A 21,532-nucleotide genomic window follows, 5' to 3' on the forward strand; every position below is an offset into this window, starting at 1 on the left:
TTAATGATAGCAATTGTGAAGTGTTCTGTTTCTCATGACTAACTTTCTAATATTTTTTAACATCACAATTCATAATTAATCTTGAAACGAAACATGTTTTTGAGGTACATATTTAAATTTTTCAATGATTAAGATGAATTTCGAATGTAAACAAGGTGCCAGAGTGCATAAAAAAGCATGAAAATATTTCCCGGGGTAGGATTCTCCCGGGCCACCCTACAGAGGTTCGGGCTAAGCCTCGAAAGTCCTCAAATCTTGGAAACGCCCCTGGTATTGAGGTTGCTCCCTCGCATGTGTCATGTTATTATATTTCCCTTATAATGTCAAGGACAGTTTTCAATGGGACTATTTCTTTGACTGAGGGTCATATGGATTATCCTGACTAATTTAGACATTGTTTCTAGAAAGCCAGATTACTATTGAGTTCATATATTATTAATGCTTTAAACACTGCAAACTAATTTTTATGAAGCAGGAATCTAAGATAGAAATAGAAAACTCTCCATGTCTAGATACCACTGTGGTAATTGTATCTTATAGTTTTGGTGAATGGAAGAACAAAATAAAAATAAAAATTTCAACAAAGGGTTACTCTCACATGGGTTAAACACATAGATGACTGTACTGTTTTGCCACAGCTCTGTAGCTCTCCTGTAGCCTTGTTTGATCCTTCTGAAATGTAACTACAGTGGATATAGTCAACCTTGCAAGCTGCATAAAGGTGAGTTTTATGTTATATTGTTTTACAAGAGAAAATACTTAAAGAATGAAGACTAGACGGTTGGTTAGGCAAGTGTATGCCTTGTTAACTTCCCCTTCTCCGATAACAAAAATACTCCAATGCCTAAAAATGAGACCAAATGTCTGTCACCCTAGTACTCTTGGGACAGTGAGGACTGATTATCCACTCTGACATGCTTAATAAAAACAGGCCCTGACCACACTACAATGGCAGTGGATGCCATGCTTACACCTTGTGTTAACATATCTTGTAATTTAATAATGTCTTATTTTCATAGCTTTCTATCTTATATGTTTCCTCATCTTGTAAACAAATGTAAAGAGAGGAATAACAATCGGTAATAAATAAAAACCCACTGACATATGTGATGTGGGTCACACAAAGCAAGATTCACTGTATTTACTTGCCTCAATAGGAAAATTAAATACCTGGAAAAAGCTAAAGAGACAAAGAAAACATACCAGCTGGAGTGATTCTTATGTAAGCAAGGTTAGTCCATTGACAGATGACAAAATACTTTTTGCTAGGTCAACACCTCAAATAATTTCTCCTCCATTTTGAGCAATGTAGCGGACTGCAGTTAAGGACGAGGCAATGAAGCTTGGTGCTCCAGAAATATGTAAAGCGACAGGGGACAAAATTGCCCAAAGGCTTCACCTTGTAAAAAACGGCTTTGTGTTTCCGTCATTTCCAGTAGTTGGTGTATATTTGTGAGTGTGGGTGTACATGTATATTGTTGATATAAATAAAACAACAAGCTTCCTGTGTGGTGGCAGTATGCTGGTTATATGTATCATTAAAATTCATCCTGACAACAGTCACAGCTTCACCTTCCCTTGACCTGTCCTCTCTTTTTGTATTTTTATACTTTCAAAAGACAACATTTCCAGAAGGCACTCTATCAGCTCAGCTCCTGACACCAGCTCTACTATATATTTTTTCTCTTTCTCTTGTCATGTGTGGACAGTGAAAGGTAACATTTATTTTTAGAGGTGCCATCCCCAACAGATAACAAGAGCCTGGTGCTCATTACCACCGCTGGAAGATAGCGAACTGTCACGTATGGGTGAGACAAATGTAGAGCAGCCCCCCACTGTCTACCAAATGAAAATAATTACACTCCAGAGCCCCCTCACCTTGTTCTCATTATTCACTGGGTGCAAGGTTCCAGCAAGACACAGACACAAGGCATTAAAAATAGAGATTACACCACAATACAGACAGGATTGGAACCATCTATTTGCCATTTGGTGAATGTGTTTAAAGAATTTGGGAATTTGTCTAATGCAATGAGGAGGACTGAAAAGAAAAAGAGATGGAAATGACAGGACGTGTGTGTCAGAGAGACGAAGCAAGAGACAGACAAAGCGAAAATGAAGCGAAAAAGCTGTTTAATTTTTAGTTTAGAGTGCATAAGCTGATAAAAGCAGTTTTCACACTATCTATCAGAGGTGATCACACACGTAATTAGAGAGACTGTTCAGGAATTAGCCCTTTCCTACCATATTACCTTTTAATTATGTTCATGTAGGCACTGAGAGAAAGCTAATATCACTGCCATGTTTGCAATTGGTTGTTCTTACAACATCCTTCATTTTTTTCCTGCCACTAAAAGACCAAAACCAACATATCGTATAAACAGGTCACAAATGGAAATACTGTATGTAAAGACTATTTTTAGCTGTACATTTGATACACATTTGGCACTCTAGTGACTACTTATGTTGGTAGGACGGTGTATGTGGGATTGAGTCAAAATAAACTACAGTGCCCATGTTCATCATGATGAAGGAACATGTCACCCAGTGCAACAGTGTGGCTCATTGATGTGTTTTTAATAGTCTTTGGACAATAGAACAGTGGAGTTCTATGGCACAGAGGAATACAATATATCAGGCATTGGCTACACAGACAATACTTGTTAGAAAGGTATAAAATATCACCATCGCTATCCTTCAAAATTAAAATCAGGTTCATGGCTAAATAATAAAGTCAATGCTAACATGGGATTTCGGTCTTGAAGGCAATCTCCACATCTTGAGTCTTCACTTCATTATAAATACACCACTGATCATAAATCACTAATACAAAGTTGTGGCATATACAGTGGACTTGGCAGGTGAGAAACATATTGCCTGTACAGTACAGTGTATACTGCCACAAGGAGCATAAGAAACACAGGCCAACTGAAACAATGCAATGATACAACCGTATACTATATATACTGTATTTCACTTGGGTGAAAATATTAACTAATATATCAAATATAACTAATATATAAGAAATAGTTTTACACGAATATATTCAAATTAATTCAGAATTATCTATGAATTAAATTCCTATCTTTTGAATACTTAGATGCCTGTCTAAAAGGAAATGATATTTGCCATGCAACTTCTCCAAAGTGGCAGTGTAATTTCCTGTATTAGGAAAAAGGGGTTTGCGCCAATGGCTCAATGATAAAAGATGGGATACTATGAAATATACTCCAAAAAGGTGGTTACATTAATAGAATCTGAAGTGGCTTCATTGCTCACTGGACAATTGCTTGTGGATATATAAGATTTTTAGATTCAATATACGATAAATAGCCTATATATCAATCTATCCATTTTCTAAACTGATGCTCCTAGTCAGGGTCATGGTAGACTGCTGCACACATTGAGTAATATGCAGGGTACAGCTAAAGCTTAATAATTAATCCCTTAGAATTGTAAAATCTTGATCTCAGCTGTTATTCATTGAACCTCTTGTTGGAAATGCTGAGAAACAAAGACTGTCACTTACAAAATAAATAAATGAAGGGCATCACCAGCATAAAATAAACATATACAGTACTGACACTATACTTAATGTTTGTCTTTTTTTTTTTAACAACAAATGGTAACAATGAATACTTTTAATACAAAGACACCATCCCAATTCAAAATTGGTCAATGGAAATACTGATAGTAGCAAGAAGAAAGGGAAAAGACTGGAAAAAGAAAAGACAAGCCATCTTAAACCTCCATAGCTATTTTCCCAGACTCCACTCTGCCAAGCAAAATGAACTTGAGCATCAAATATTGAGCACCTTTCTGAATATGTCCTAGTGGGTATTTTTTTCCACCATTAGAACTACCTAAGTGGCAAAGGTCAAAAGACATTAAAAACCATGCCTGTCCTCATGCTGTCACTGCAGCCTGCCAGTGAAAATGTTCTTTTACGAAAATGCACCTGTCCCGTGTCCCTTGAATGTAAAAAGGATTACAACCTCTTGGGAATGAAACCTTTGTCTCTTACTCTGCTATCCAGCTGTCAAAAGCTGAGGAAATCATTTATTCTGAGAGAAATGGGCCCTCAACTGAGTGTCTGCTGAGTTATTAAGCAAAGAATCCATTGATTATTGATTGCAGATCCTTTCTCACTTATGTCTTTAATGTCTCAAGAACTGTCACTGTGGAGATTCTGGGTCATTTTAGCTCTTGAGAGATTCACTTTGATGTTTGGGGTGACACTTTCTAAGTGAGGCATAAACATAAGACACTGCACATGGAATTATGTCAGTGACATTATGACATTAAGAAGAAAACAGATTTCAAACCAGACAGGTTTATGGCACAGAGATGTGGACCTTGTCAAGATGGTTGGCATTTCACTGACCATGTCCATACAACATTAGCTAATTAAATCTGTCACACAAAATCTGCCCTGAATTTGGATTAATAATTACATTTCCACATAAATGGTAAATTAATCTAATTAACCAGAATAGTATATTTAGTTGACCAAATTTGTCATATCAGTTTAAATGGGTTCAAGGCTTAGGAGCAAGAAGATGGCCTTAAAGTCCAACTGAAACTAATTTGGTTGTTTGTTTTGTTTTTTTCTGCTACAGCATACATATCTGCTCTATAACACACATGCCCTGTGTCCTCCTTTGAGAAAAATTCAAAAACACTCTTCATTCTTCGTCTACATAAATGGAGAACTTGTTTTCATACAGCCAATCAAATCTTTGCATAAAGCACTAATGTCATCGCTCTATGACTGGCAGTTATGTCATGGTTTGAGGTTTTAGTTTAGTCATTTCCTGCTTTATTTTGTTAAGAGTTGTTTCTAATGTGTCTTGTAGTTTACTTCCTGCCTTTGTTTGCTTTTCCCTCCAGTTTTGATTGTCTGCCCCGCCCTGAATAGTTTCACCTGTGTCTTCACTCCTTCAGTGTCAGTTCGTCCTTGGTTCCTCATGTCAAGCGTCACAGCCTTGTTCTGGTGTTCAGTTCTCGTGATGTTTAAAGATCTGCACCTTGGCTTGCTGATTTGGACTTTTGGCATTTTCTGCCTACCCTTGGATTTTTTTGCATGTTTGGACTGCTTCTTTGGATTTGACTTTTTGCCTGCCTCACCATCGTATAAGCTTTGTACCTTTTCGATTGTTTAATATATACCACTGAACTGCACAGCTGTGCTCCTAGTGTCTGTATTTGGGTCCCATTCCCTGTGTTTCTGAGTACCCTGCTTGACAGTCTACAACGGTCTCACTCAATGTTGTCAACTTAGCGACTTTATTGCTAGATTTGTCAACTTTTAAGACCCCTTCAGTGACTTTTTTCAAAAAAAGCCCCCAGTGATAAATCTTGCAAGTTTTTGGGCAGACCTTAACTCTTCTCTCAAGGAGAGTTGCCAATATTTCTCAGTGAATGTGCTCTCTGTGGCTGTAGCTCTCTAAACTGACTGACTGTTTTCAGCGAGTGGAGGAGAGCAGCTGCACGTTCAGTTGACCGGTGAGCAGTCAGACAGAACCGTGACTGTGCTGTGAGTGCATACCTGACCAATCACTGATACCCATTGTTTGTCCGGGGAAAACTAATGATAAAGCTAGCTAGAGTCACTTAAGTTTAGATTGACTTAATTATTTATTATTTATGTAATCATCAAGTGGACCCACTCTCGCGCTGTGTGTTGCAGATAGTTTGTGACTAGAGTGGTAACATTACTGGTAAAATTTTGCGATAGAACAATAAAAAAAATTTAAGCATCACAAACAGCAAGTTTGATGAATTGCTCATCACAATTGTCAGGGATAAGTTAATATTTTACCATGTTAAAATGTAAAAGGCAAGTATGGATACATGAAGGAGTATGTTCATATAAATAGCCATTAAATTTAAAGGAAAACTTTGGTGCTTTTCAAGTCAATTTCCAGTCAATTGATGGTATATGTAGTCCATCGAAGCAATACATTTGAGTGCATGCTATATTGACTGAGAAAGCTAACTTTGCCAAGTAGTACTTCCTGTGCTGTCATTTGACGTAGTTGGAGGTATGGAAGAACTACAAGCGATTTCAGCTTGGCTTTCTAGCTTCCACATCTGGGTAGCCAGGGGGTGTGCTCTTGATGTCACTCTAAGACAGATCATCCTTGTTGTCTTCGCTTGTATTGCAAATTAGCAATAGTCAGTTTAGTTAGTTTCATCAAAGTCAGTGCTGTGCATAAACGTGCTAATGTGTTTGGGTTGCAGAATTGGATGGGTCACAGAATTTTGAAACGACACAGAGCTGAAGTATCCGATTAGCCTTGGGAAATATCTGCGAGTGAATGATCACAAGAAACCATTAACACTAGAATGGCCATTAAATTTATATGTGCAATAACTTTGTTGAATAAAAAATACAATCTTTCTGGTAACTGACTTTTCCAAAAAGTGTTTGTATTTTTATTTACAATAGGTTTTATATAAATTACACAAAAGGCAAAGAAAATGATAATTTTTACCTATTTCGGCCATACACTGTCATAATGACCGCAGTGAATTTCGCGCTATTCTATTGTTCTATTTTGCTGGCCCCACAGCATACACGGCTCACGGCCTTCTTGTGTGTGTTTGACGATGGCATGCTGAAACACATCAGGAACTGCATTGTGGCTGAGGCACATCAGCACCGTGGTGACAGCTCATGACCTGACAATTTTGGCTGGCTGCAGATGTCAATTCAAAATACATGCTGAACGTGGCTCCGTTTCTGGGACAAGAGGAGACGTGGAGCAGAGGTCAGCTCGTGGGAGAGAGTGTGGTGCTGAAACTGCGGGAGCCATTCCTGGGGAAGGGAAGAAATATTACCAGATAATTTCTTCACTTCTCTGAAACTGGCCACCACCTTACAGGCCAAGAAGACCAGCCTGGTTGGCTCCCTGGGGAAAACTAAGCGTGAGTCGCACCCCTCCGCAAAAGAGCAAGCGGAACTGTTCAGCACAAAAGGTGTTAAATGTGTAAATGCGACGCTCAACATCTACCAGGGAAAGCCGAGGAAGAATGTATGCTGTGCTCCGTGCACACAAGCATGGGCATCACCGATGGGCCGAAGGCAAAGCGGGAGTCGTGACACTGGTGTGAATATAGCTTATGCAATAATTACAGTTTACTATATGTGATGATATGAATATTGATAAATGTATAATTAAAAACTTTTTTAAATTTATATTTTGGTGTTATTTGTTTTTTTTTTTAAAAGATATCCTAACACAATAAATGCATTCATCTCCCATTTGGGTAATTTATCATTAGAGATTATAGAGTTTGAAATCTAGCGGTCAAAATGAATTCTAGTAAGTTTGGAATTCTGGCACTTCTAGTGTTAATGGATAAGACCTCCACCCAAGTCAAACCCACAGCATTTTGTAAAGGAAGAAATGAACGTGAACTAGTTAATTTTTTGGTACTGTGAATTTTGTTATTATGAACATGAACTAGTTCATTTAATCTGTGTGAACTGAACTTTGAGCTAGCTCTTGTGAAGTGTGACCTTGCACAACTCTGACCAAAAAAAAACAAAATTGCAACCTCAACCAACATCACCAAAGACAGTAGGCTTCATCCTCTGGGGACCATGAATGAAAAAATTGCATGGCAATCCATCCAGTAGTTAGAGATGTCAGTCTGCAATAAAGTCGTTGACCAACTACGACTGACAGACCCACTGGCAGCCTCGCCGCTAACGTAGTAGTTAAATAGTTTCGTAGCTACTGAACTTTTGACTCAGACACCTGTTAAACAGATTAAAGTGCACAGTGACAGAGAGAAAGAGAGAAGAAAAGAGCTGTCTATGAACATTTACATGGTGACTCTCCATTTACATGGTGACTCTCCATTTAGTCCAAGTCCAAGACTTTAGTCAAGTCCTTGCATTTTATATCCTATTTTGAATGTGTGTGGTAAAGGTTGGGGTTGATATGTACATACAGTGGTGTGCAAAAGTGTTTGCCCCCTTCCTGATTTCTTATTTTTTTGCATGTTTGTCACACTTAAATGTTTCAGATCAAACAAATTTAAACATTAGTCAAAGATAACACAAGTAAACACAAAATGCAGTTTTTAAATGAAGATTGTTGTTATTAAGGGAAAACAAAATCCAAACCTACATAGACCTGTGTGAAAAAGTGATTGCCCCCTAAACCTAATAACTGGTTGGGCCACCCTTAGCAGCAACAACTGCAATCAAGTGTTTGCGATAACTTGCAATGAGTCTTTTACAGTGCTGTGGCCCACTCATCTTTGCAGAATTCAGCCACATTGGAGGATTTTCAAGCATGAACTGCCTTTTTAAGGTCATGCCACAGCATCTCAATAGGATTCAGGTCAGGACTTTGACTAGGCCACTTCAAAGTCTTCATTTTGTTCGTCTTTAGCCATTCAGAGGTGGACTTGCTGTTGTGTTTTGGATCATTGTCCTGCTGCAGAACCCAAGTTCGCTCCAGCTTGAGGTCACGAACAGATGGCCGGACATTCTCCTTCAGGAGTTTTTGGTAGACAGCAGAATTCATGGTTCCATTTATCACAGCAAGTCTTCCAGGTCCTGAAGCGGCAAAACAGCCCCAGACCATCACACTACCACCACCATATTTTACTGTTGGTATGATGTTCTTTTTCTGAAATGCGGTGTTACTTTTACGCCAGATGTAATGGGACACACGCCTTCCAAAAAGTTCAACTTTTGTCTCGTCAGTCCACAGAGTATTTTTTCAAAAGTCTTGGGGCTCATCAAGATGTTTTCTGGTAAAAATGAGACAAGCCTTAATGTTCTTTTTGCTCAGCAGTGGTTTTTGTCTTGGAACAATGCCATTTTTGCCCAGTCTCTTTCTTATGGTGGAGTCATGAACACTGACCTCTTAGATGAGTCGTCGCTGCACTCTTGGGGTAATTTTGGTCTGCCCACCACTCCTGGGAAGGTTCACCACTGTTCCATGTTTTTGCCATTTGTGGATAATGGCTTTATAACCTTTTCCAGACTGATAGATCTCAGTTACTTTCTTTCTCATTTGTTCCTGAATTTCTTTGGATCTCGGCATGATGTCTAGCTTTTGAAGATCTTTTGGTCTACTTCACTTTGTCAGGCAGGTCCTATTTAAGTGGTTTCTAGATTGAAAACAGGTGTGGCAGTAATCAGGCCTGGGTGTGGCTAGAGAAATTGAACTCAGGCGTGATAAACCGCAGTTAAGTTCTGTTTTAACAAGGGGGGCAATCACTATTTCACACAGGGCCCTTAATAATAACAACCTTCATTTAAAAACTGCCTTTTGTGTTTACTTGTGTTATATTTGACTAATATTTAAATTTGTTTGATGATCTGAAACATTTAAGTGTGACAAACATGCAAAAAAGTAAGAAATCAGGAAGGGGGAAAACACTTTTTCACACCACTGTAGCTGAACAGTGTGATTGTTTCTAGACTGTGTGATGACTATGTGTACCAAAAAATGTGAAGATACCATTTTCTCTCTGCGCTGTGCTAGCAAGCCCTGTTAGTAGCCACTCAGGTGGCTCTATGGCATATTTATTGATACTGAGTGGGTAATTTTTTGGCTTTACCACAAGGCATTATACACTAAGTTCAAGGACAATTCACCCATGATTCTGGAGCCAAGTACTTCGGTCTTTTGTTTTGGGATTTCTGCAGATCAAAATCTCTTTGATGATCCCAGTTATGATCACATAAATGGAATAGCCAAAGGCAAGTCAGAGGTTTCAGCTGAGTGTGGTGCTGGTTTGTGTGGTAGAATAAACACAAAAAATAAGGGAGATTTTTTCTTTTCTGTAGCACCTTTCAAACAAATTCATTCAAGTGCTCTATACAAAGCAAAGAAATGATTTAGAAACACAATGAAGTGAAAAATATAATCAATTAAATACTAGACAAAATATGATTTAGTGCAGTTACAGTGCAATAATAAATTGCATCAAATTGAATAAATAAAAGCGCAGTAGAGAAAATGAATCTTTTGAATGTGAATCTTTTTCCCTAAAAAGATTATACAACCGAAGAAGAGACCGTTTTGCAATAGTTCACCATGCTGGAGATGAGGGCATGATGAGTTTCTCTAAATCTTGTATAGACCTAAAACTTTTAACCCCTAATACCCACTGGATGCAGCTACAAGAAAGAAAGAAAGAAATGAATATATTGTTGAGTCTGGTATCCAGTTCTCATAATACATTGATGGTTCGTGTTTATAAATGTGAACCCATGTCATGTGACAGTTACGGAGCTATTAGATGGGATAATATTATAATTTCCAGTAGGTGATGTCACACTGTCAGGTGTAGCAGAGGATGATACTGAACAGCAACCTGCGTAAGGACTGTGAGGCAGCTGTTGGAGAGAGAGAATTTTCCTAACTACTACTGAAATATATAAGTTGCTGTGTCGAAATATAACAATAAAAATCTTAACATCAAAAAAAGGCTTGTCTTAATTATGTATTATATTTTAGTTAATTTTGGTATCATATTTAAACTCCAGATTCATTCATATTAAGATATTTGTGTTTCCCCGTGTGGTGAGTTAAGCTATCTATATATGACTCGTATGACAGGTCTGACCTCAGTCACATAAGAACAAATCTGTTCATATGAGTGATTCTTGCATGAGGCGTGTTGGGATTCAAGTAGGGAAGGTTTGGTTATTAGCAAAATATCAAAGATATTTATTAAAGGTGGGCTATGCGATTCTAATCCAATACACGTCTTTCTGTCAAATTCAGTGAATATCTCCTCACGGTCTACTAGCTGTCTGTTCAGTGGGTGCGCTGAAAAAAAATTCAGTGTTTGTACACAGCCCTGGCTCTGTAAATGGGAAACAAACAAAGTAGCTCGGACTGAGCCACACAACACTATTCCAGCCAATCCAGCCATGATTTGTGTGTCAGGTAACGTAAATGGACTTGCCCACGGACATTCAGCTTACTTTCTAGTTTGCCAAGATATGCTGCTGTTGTGATGTTAGCTACAGTAGCAAGAGAGTTGTGAGTATCGCTGTCTGGAGCTGCTTGCAGCCAGACGGCAGCTTCGCAGCAGCAATTGTAGCGACAGTTTGCCTATGATTATGGGTCAGTCTGTTGGTCAGTACACTGGTCCACCACTTTGGTCCAGACAGGAATATCTCAACAACTATGGTTGATAATTTTGGCTTTTAGTGAAATGTCTTGACAACTACTGGATGGATTGCAATGAAATTTGGTTTACACATTCATGTCCCCTTCAGGATAATTTGTAATAACTTTGGTGATGTCTTAACTTTTTATCTAGTACCATCAGGAGATCAACATTTGACCTTATCCAGTGCTTTGGTTTGTGATCAAATACCTGCAAAAATGAATGACATTCCAATCAGCCTCAGCTGTACTTTGCATTAAGTGCTAATTAGCAAATGTCATCATGCTAACATGTTGAACTAAGATGATGAACATGGCAAACATTGCCTGCTTAACATCAGCATTGACATTGTGTCTGCATGTTAGCATGCTGACATTCGCCTTTAGCTCTTTAGCACTGCTATGCCTTAGTACAGCCTCACAGAGCCGCTAGTAGACTTAGACTTAGTCTTGTTGGACCTTTTGAGCACCAAAAACCATATGCAGTTCCATGCATTGCAGTTTGGTGAGCTACACCCGACTGCTCAAAAATTTGGCAAATCACGCTAGAGATCTATGGATGAATTGATGAGCATGTTGCGTAGAAAGAAAAAAGTATTTAGCATTTTTGGTTGACCTATCCCATTAAGTCAGTTAATGAATACATAAATAAATAATACAGAGTTCCCCACAACTATGCATTTGCATTGCATTTGTTGCAGTTCATATTGTTATTTTTTACATTTGTTTTTTTAAGCCTCCAATAGCACATTGCTATCATGCACCAAATGCACACATATTCAAACGCAATGTTAAAGGATCAGAGTTGCATGATTACATTGAGACAGAGTCGATACAGTTTTTCATTTAGGCCAAAACACACCAACACCGAACGGCACACATCACAACAGTCGCCCCTATTACTTTCTATGTACAACCCCCACACCGGCTTGGTGTACTGCGGCACAACCCCACACACCACTATCCTATTTCCAGTGTCGCCACCCTTGAAAAAAGACTCCCAATCCCTATCCTTGACTCGTGCCATGTCTAACAATAGTTGTTTTATTGTATAATAAGAAATCTACTAGTGTCTGTTGTTGTTGTTGTTTGTAAATGTTAAAACCTAAGCAGGCAATGGTCCATGGGTTTCTAAAGCAACAATACATAGTCTTACTACGGCACTTTTTTGATTGACCACCTGTAATACCTATACCACTGCTGTCATTATTTTTGAAAATCAACACTTTGTCAAGATTACACTAAATTTTAGAAGCAGAGTATTCTTGAAAAAGTACAAAGCATCATGGAACCCTTACAAAAAAAGAGAATCTACCTTTATCTGTTGGAGAGCCTTGTGACTACATGCTGTGACACACCATTCCTATACGAATCCCTTTATCTGACACTAATGGATCTTTTAGAGACTGGCAGACACACTTTTAAGTGAGATATTTTCCTCAGGACACTTGACAAGATCCTGACAAAATTAGCTCTGTATTTCCTTTGCCCTTCTCATACAAATCTAATTTGTGTGACAGCACAGAGCAAGCTGTGATTTGTAATTAAACTATGGACTTGAATATAATTGGTATTTCCTTGCACAACAAGCATACCAGCCTGTGCCATCCAAAGTGAGCAGGTGGATGAATCCTAAACTAATCTGTCATTGCTAAACAAATCATCTGATACAGGAAAGAGAGAGAAGCAGTTGTTTGTCTGTCTGTCTGTCTGTCTACTTTATCTATATACAGTTCTTCTTGATATATTGACTTATTAGGATGTCAGAAATAAATAGTTAATTTAGTAATAACTAAGTCATCAAATCGTATTACATACTCCCAGAGCAGCTGCGGATTCCTGAGCGATCAGTGTTCGTGTCAACAGACTGTGTGCTCACTGAGGCATTTCGCAGCAGAGGGAGAAGGGGCTTGGTTCAGTCAGCACTGTTTAAGGCCATGATACTTTGCCAAACAAAAGGGTGGATTTCCCCCTTTGGGTTAGGAAGAAGTTGCCCCAAGTGAGGGAGATCTTCTGGTCTTTTTGGCAAATGAGGGTTAAATGTAGCATGAGATCGACAAGCTGACTTGTGCTGTATTGACAGTAATGTGGACGTTGTACTGGACTGTTGTAGTGACAAAGGTGCTCAAGAAAGAATGAAATGGCAGACACAAGTGTCTGGAATGAATTTCCTTTGCAGGCTGTCCGGGCTCACCCTTAAAGACAGCGTGAGAAACTCAGACAGCCAGAAGAAGCTTGGAGTAGAACTGCCATTCCTTTACCTTTTTTGGAGGAGATTTCCAGGACAGGCCCAGAGCACAATAGAGGGGATTACATATCTGGCCTGGGAATACCTTGTGATTCCAAGGACTAGCTAGAGGAAGTAGCTAGGGAGAAGGGCGTCTACTTTGCTTGGTCTGCTACCAATAAACCTCTGGCCCAGTTAAAGGGACAAACACAGGTGGTGGATTGATGGATAGAGAGATATGGATGGTATTACAGATACACTAAGATGGAATTAAATTATAAGAAGATAAACTGATACATATGCATGGTGCAATTATTATTGGAATAAATAGTGGGAAATTCTAAATCATGAACATGTCATGTCATTAACACCCCCTGAAAATCTTGTTTTTGTTGACCTCCAGTGGTTTAAGCACTCACTTTGCTGCAGTGATGTATGGGTGTATTCCAGGACAATGTAATATCACTGTTGGGTGTGATTACAGGTGTCAGTGCCTGCCTACTTCGACTGGAAGATTGTGTTCACTCAGTTTGTACTTAGTCAGTGTTCTCCTCAGTTTTGTATCAGACACTGTGTTCAAGTAGGTTGCCACAATGTACTGTTTAGGGCTTGATAGGTTTCCATTTTGTTAGTTCAGTATTTGGTTGGGTCTAATTTTCTGAGTGTGTGTGTCCTGAAGCTGAGGTTGTAGTGGTGTAATGACCTTAGTGGTTGACAGTTCACCCAGCCTCAGGACAGTAGGCAAAGGGGACTCCTTAGTGAATTCAACTCCTGGCAGCATAGGGCTTTGTAGGAAAAGGGGAGTAGGTCACTTGTTTTAATATGATTCCAGAAATGTAGTGCTCGTTTTTGAATATTTAATAGAGAATATTGCAATATTGCATAGAGTACGGAGCTCTTCTCCACACCTGGAGGATACTTTTGCAGAACGCTCATGCAGGATTTCAGTGGGATGTTTGTCCCCCTTCTTGCTCTATCTACCTCAAACACACACACGCACACAGAATAAAATACCAGCCTTGTCATGGCATTTGGGTTGCTGTGTTCAAATGCATGTAGCATAAAACTACATGTCTCACCTGGTTTCATGCTCAGTTGACGTTTTGCACATAAACAAACTGACCAATCAGTATTTTGCTGGTTCTGACTTGACAAGGCTATTCTTCAACATTTTCATCAGTTATTTTTGCTCCGATCTACATTGCTGTACACTATAGTTAAGCTTTCTTCTTTTGTGTATGATAGAAACAGCCCTATCTATTGTGTATAAAATAAACACCCCGCATCTATCTATCTGATCTGTCTATCTATCTCTAAGGGTACTTTCACACCTAACCTGTTTGGTTCAGTTAAAACAAACTCTAGTGCATTTGCTTGTTTAGTGCAGTTTGTTTGGGCTGGTACGAACTTTCGAAGTTTGGTGCAGACTAAAGAACCAGACTGAGACTTAACTGTACACAGTAGATATACAGTATGTTATGCTTGTTTTTCCTTGTAGCTTTGTTATCTTGTTAGCTCTATCTCTATGTTAAGTTATATTCCTATATATGTGTTTATGGCACTGAGTATAAGTACACAGATGGCACTTTATACATGTACTTTGCCAATACACTTGGTTCTGATAGTGATTTTAATTTTTCTACCTGGCGGGAAAAGGGTCTCTTTGAGACTGACCAAACTGGTGAAAATCATGTGGCATTATGTGGGATTATTTTCCTGTTTATTTTTTTCATATTTAGACATCCCTCAAGAGACCGATTTTATGTCACAGGGGATTTAAATTGCTGATTTGCAAGCATGCAAGCTTAATGGATGCTTCCATCATTTGGTTATTTGCAGACATTCCACACTGCACCAATTATCAGCTTTATGGGACGCATATGAAAATAAAAGTGACATAAAAATGACACTACCATTGCACCTGTATTAATATTTTCTTCTTTAAAAATGTACTAAATTCATGTTCCCACTGCCAACGATGCCTTGCTCAACCCTGACTCTTCCCCTTGCCATACAAACATTGCACCTGACCCCTATCCTTTGACATGCATGTGGCGAGCCTACGAGGTATTCAATTCAATTAAATTTTATTCATATAGCGCCAATTCATAACAGAAGTTATTCATTATATGTAGTTAGTCTTTGCACTTTTCCTATAGAGCAGGTCTAGACCCTACTCTATATTATTATTACAGAGACCCGACAAATCCCACCATGCGCAAGCACTTGGTGACAGTGGCAAGGAAAAACTTCCTTATAATTGTATTGCTCCCAGGTTCTCTGAGGGACCCACAATCCCATCCAACATGATAATGTGGTAGAGGGGATTGTGATAGCATATAAACTACTGCTCCTTTGAAATGAGAGGAACCTGATAAGGTTTGGAACGAGGATGCCTCGGGCATGATCTGCTGGGAGGAGACCACAAGGCAGACCCTGGACACGCTTGAGGCATGGCAGTGGGTACAGAGGACACGGTTATCGGAAAGGGGGCAGTGATTGGGGGCCCCAAAGCATACCCAAAACACACTGGTCTGCCTTGAGATTACTAAGAAAGAACTAGGAGATGTAGCTAGGGAGAAGGGCATATGGGCTACTTTGCTTACCATGCTACCACTGCGACCCTAACCCAGTTAAGTCTGGTTCTGGGTCACTGTGTGCTGCATGGTGGAATTATATCAGAATAAACTGCAGAAAATTCCCTAGAAACACCCCTGGCTCCCGGATGAGCTGGAGGAAATTGCAAGGAAAAAGAACACTACACTGCTCCACTGCAACCCTGACCAGGACAAACAACTCTAAAATGGATGGATGGATGGGTTGATGTCCTCAATTCAATTTCAGTGGCATGAGTGTACTGTGCAATATAATACAATCTACATCTTGGCTAGAAGGTCCCTCTTAAATGCACACAGACACAGCCACACACTGCAAAAAAAGCCATGAAAAGAAAAGTCAAAGAGGGACACACATAGATGTTTGTGAATATCTGGCTGTACTCACTGTGCATATACTGAGGACATCTACAAGCAAGGGAAGTTGTGTGCACATTCTCAAAAACTGGAATGATGTGGAATGATTGTGCTGGATACAAAGATCAACAAAAATACAGATGAAAGTTACCTGCACACTGCAATCAGAGCTCCCTTAGGCATCATTGGCAACACTTCTACTGAGTTAGCTCTGATTCCAGTAACTCCATATTCAATTTACAAAGTAACATATCAAGTTTGATGTTCTCCTAATTCCCAAATCATCCCTTTGTCACTGTCTGAATAACCAGCTAGTCCAATATATAACACACATTTACATGTACTTTACAGTATGTATGTGAATACACACATACAGTGCAGACATAATATTTTCTCTGGGAAGGCTTTCCATCAGATTTTAGATGCTCTGATGGATGCTCTGATGCTCTTGTGGGTTTTTGGAACCCACAAGAGCATCAGCGAGGTCGACCACTGGTGTTAGGCAATAAGGCCTGACTCATCTTTAAAAACCAAGCAAGTATATGTGTCTGCTCATCTTTTTTGGTAGTACTATGACTGCACTGCCATTTGATGACAAATTTATCACATCTGGGACATCCCGAGACAGTTTCCTTCTTAACTTTTCACTGAATTTTATTCTAATTTCAGACTAACCTGACAGTGTGTGACAAAGAGGTCGTTATCTGTCTAAGATAAGCCTTGTGTGGCTAATCCGAACCTTGTCATGTAGTGACAGTTACGCTTCTTGATGCCACCTGTGCCGATACTTATCCATTATTTCAAGGATTGCTCTAAAACATACATAAATAAATAAAAAACGAAAACAAAATAGCCTGAATGCTGCCTGTTGGAAGGCATTACATCTATTTATCTGGATTTTGAATTTTTTTTTACCCTGTCCCTGTTCTGTAAATGGTTTTATTCTCAGTTATTGAACCACTGGTAAAAGTGTCTAACTGGATATGATCTCATATGATTGCCTTCTATTTTTACTTCAGTAAAGTGTGAAGAGTAGATTCTCTCTCGCTATCTTGTCATTTTTGACATAACACTTCCCCCATTTTATCATTGTGGCAAACAGAAAAAAAAAATCCAATTATTCAGAAGGATGCCTGCAAAACTAATATTATTTGTGAGATGGAATGCTGTTGAAATAAAATACTGTATTATTCATGTCATGGGCATATCAGTATTATCCCCAGGAACTATGATTTTAAATATTCAATTAGACAGAGGGAAAAGTTATTTTAGGTAACTTAGATAATGGGCAAAATTGAAAATCACCCATTTTTTTCACATGGACAAACAGTGAGTCTCTATTCATCAAAATTGAATAAACACAGCAGATTGAACAAAAGGTAGTCAGAAATAAAAGAAAACATTGGGAGCTGTATACCGTGCTTGTATACAACAAACTGGGTGAACTGGGTTAGCAGTGAGTCACTGCCCCAAGTGAAGAAGTTCAAGAATCTTGGGGTTGTGTTCGCGAGTCAGGGTAAAATGGAGATCGACAGGTTGATTGGTGCCACGTCAACAGTCATGCGAATGCTGTATAGGACTGTGAAGAGGGAGCTGAGCCTGATAGCAAAGCTTTCAATCTACCAGTCAATCTAGGTCACAGTTTTCATCTGTGGTCATGAGCTTTGGCTCACCCTAAGAGACAGTGTGAGAAGCTCAGACATCCAGAAGGAGTTCGATGTAGGACCATTGCTTCTTCACGTAGAAAAGAGTCAGCTGAGGTGGTTTGGGCATCTTATTCAGATGCCTCCTGGATGCTTCCCTGTGGAGGTATTCCAAACATGTCCAACTGGGAGAAGACCAAAGCAGATCAAGAACATGCTGGAGAAATTATATATCCCATCTGGCCTGGGAACACCGTGACATGTCCCAGGAAGAGCTGCAGGACATGGCTATGGGGAAAGACATATGGGCTACGTATGTCCCTGGTTTGATTCTGGATCTATATTGATCAATATCTATATTGACAAAAACAACGGTTTCATAATTCTAATCCCCCAATTCCAACACTGGAACCAAAAAAATACTTCAACTGTTTTTTTTTTTTAAAGGGAAGGTAACTTCCACTAAAAGCAAAACTTCTCAGAGAAGTTTTTCTTTTAGTGGAAGTTACCTTCCCATCCACACTGGTGACTTTTCTTGACTTTTATTTACCCTGACTAGTTTGACTAAAAACAGTGCTTTTTTTTCAGCTACGCCCTGCTCCACGCAGTTTCACACATTCACACCTGGAAGCTGCACAGGACAACCGCATTCTGATCTATGGACAAAATAGATTGTTACTCAAAATGGCTGACCACTTTCCATTACTTCCACATGCCCATGTTGACAGTTGTAAGCAAGCATCTTTCCATCATGTTCAAATATTGATCCATGTCCTTGGCTTCTCTTTTGAAACAGAGTACCCCTCAAAACACATTACCTAGTTTCGCTGAGTTTGCGGTCATGAACTGTTCTGTGTGTGTCTGTGTCTATTATGTTGACGCACTTACTGTAAGTGAATATCACAGCTCCTGAAGGATAAGCAAGAATAAGTGCAGGAAATGAAAGTAAAAAATAAGACCTTTTGTTGGTTGAATTTCTCTTTAAACAAACTAGAGTTCTCCTCAGGGAGTAGATTGTTCTTTACTGTAATGATGTGAAATACAGGTAAGCTGCAGGTAGAGAAGCCTGTTTTCAACACAGTAAAATGCCCATAGTTCTAAAATGTGTACTACTAATGCACTAACACTAAGACATTCTTCAAAGTAGCAGACATAAATGAGGAAAGAGAAAACTGTGAAAGCACAATGGCTACTGATACTTCACGATAATTATTACCATGGAATTTTTGTATTGTCACACAGTGTGCAATCTCTTTGGTTACAGCACAAATCGTTTTATAACCGTGAGGGTAGTGATGCAGCTAGTACCATTATCCATGCATTTCCCTTACATACTTATTGAATAGTCAAAATTGAGGGTTTGTCTGTTTGTCAAACAGTCTCAAAGTGGCCAATGATGGTCACGCATATATACCTTCTCATCTGACTTTGGGTAAGACAGCAAACAACCATACCAATATTTCCCCAAATATGAGTGATCACAACACAGCTTTTTCCTGCCTGAATCTTTAACCTTAAATGCTAGCTCCACTATTGGCAAATATTATATAACCTGGCTCAACACTGAGTAAGAAAAGTAACAGAATCTAATGAGTGAACTTACTGAACCAGTTGAACCTAGAAATGCATGCAGTTATCACATGACATTGTAATATTCAAAGATGACCCTCATCAAACACACTACTAAACACATTTGAGAACATCATGAAGTCAAGCACCTGTCATGTCCTCCCAGATCCACACTTTTAAACATCAGCCAACAGTCAACTTGTGCAGGGTAGTGTGTGAAGCAGAATTCGACCTCTTTTATTTCCACAAAGAACCAGAGGCTTGGGTTTTTGAAGATCGGCCCAATATCCTTCAGCACGCAGTTTCAGATCCATCAGAGCCATAGTGCTCACTATAGTCAAGGCACTGAAGCTGTTCTGAAAAGCAGGCTCAAGTTTTTCAATTATTTTATCCACAAATGTAGGTCCCTGGTTACATGCTGGGTAGTCAGTATATTGATTAATTACATTTTTAACAAAGCAATCATGTTTTTATCGGCATCCATGTGTTTAAACCTGTCAGTATGTAAACTTTTTTGTTTTTATTTTGACCACTGTGGACAGACAGTGTCAGTAGAGATGTCAACTAATTAATTAAAAAAAATTGTTATATAATATTATCTATGATAAAACAAATACAGGTTTTATTGATGTATCTACAAAGATATATATACACAACTGACTTGGAATTTACGGTCATTTTGTAATGACTGCCATTCAAAGTCAGTCCAGGTTTGACTCACTATCACTAACATTGGGGTTTTATCTATGTGCTCGAAGGCATCCATCCCCAAATCTCACCCTGGTAATGACCCATTAAGGGATTTACAAAGATTTCATCAAAAGTGGTACACAGATTTGAACATAAACAGTAATCTGTTTGTTTGAGGACAAGGTCTTTTGGCGTTAAAGAAAATATTTCGACATTTTGCAAAATATGCACTTTTTTGCCAAGAGTTGAATGACAAAATTAATACCACTCTCGTGTCTGTACGCTAAATATAAGGCTACAGCCAGCAAGTGGTTCGCTTAGCTTTGCAGAAAGACTGGAAACGAGGAAAGATCTAGCCTGGCTCTGTCTAAAGGTAACAAAATCCACCTACCAGTACCTCTAAAGCTCACTTAACACATTATCTTGTTTATCCATACTTCCTGGAGTCTTTTTGTCACTGCACCTACCACAACTTTAAACTTTATCTTTTACAGTAAAAACCAAGTTTTTTACGGATTAAACAAACTAGATAAAAATGTGTTATTAGTGAGCTTTAGAGGTGCTGGTAGGCAGTATTTGTAACCGCTGGACGGAGCCAGGCCAGCTGTTTCCCTGTGCAGTTTTTGTGCTTATCTAAGCTAACCAGCTGCTGGCTGTAGCTTCATATTTAAAAGAGTAGGCATACTCCATTGAATTAGCATTGCACTCCTATAACACTGTCGGACTTACGATGGACAGTTTCTTTTTTAAAAAGGATCAAAATCGATGCAGCAGAATGAGAGATACTGTTTTTTTTTATTCCATGCATTCCTCTCCCTTGTCAAAACCTGGTGCCTACATTGCCCACAATGCACCTCGATCCGACGACAGTTCAGTGAGAGTTTCAGGTGTGTTATGCTAGTTGTGACTAATGTAGCCACGCAGCTCCCTCTGGGGGCACAAAAGGCTGTATACAACTTATTTCACATATGCAGTAGTACACCCCAAGACCTGTAAATAGACTTGTGATGTGTAAAAGCAGTGGAGTTCCTTTTTAAATGACACATTTGAGGGAGGTATCAATCTTCTCAACTCTTGGCAAGACAGCAAATAAGCACATTTCCTAAAATTAAGAACTATTCCTTTAAAGTAACTAGGCTTGTGTCATAATATGTATGTACTCCTTTCCTTGAGTAATTGTAACTGTAGAGACAGTTATATTATATTTGTAAATTGATAGTCATCAGTGAAATGTTGCTGTTCCATTTTGCACATCAGAATTTGTTGCTTGAATTTAGGGTC

This window comes from Siniperca chuatsi, linkage group LG12 (genome assembly GCF_020085105.1).
Source record: "Siniperca chuatsi isolate FFG_IHB_CAS linkage group LG12, ASM2008510v1, whole genome shotgun sequence".
Taxonomy (NCBI): domain Eukaryota; kingdom Metazoa; phylum Chordata; class Actinopteri; order Centrarchiformes; family Sinipercidae; genus Siniperca; species Siniperca chuatsi.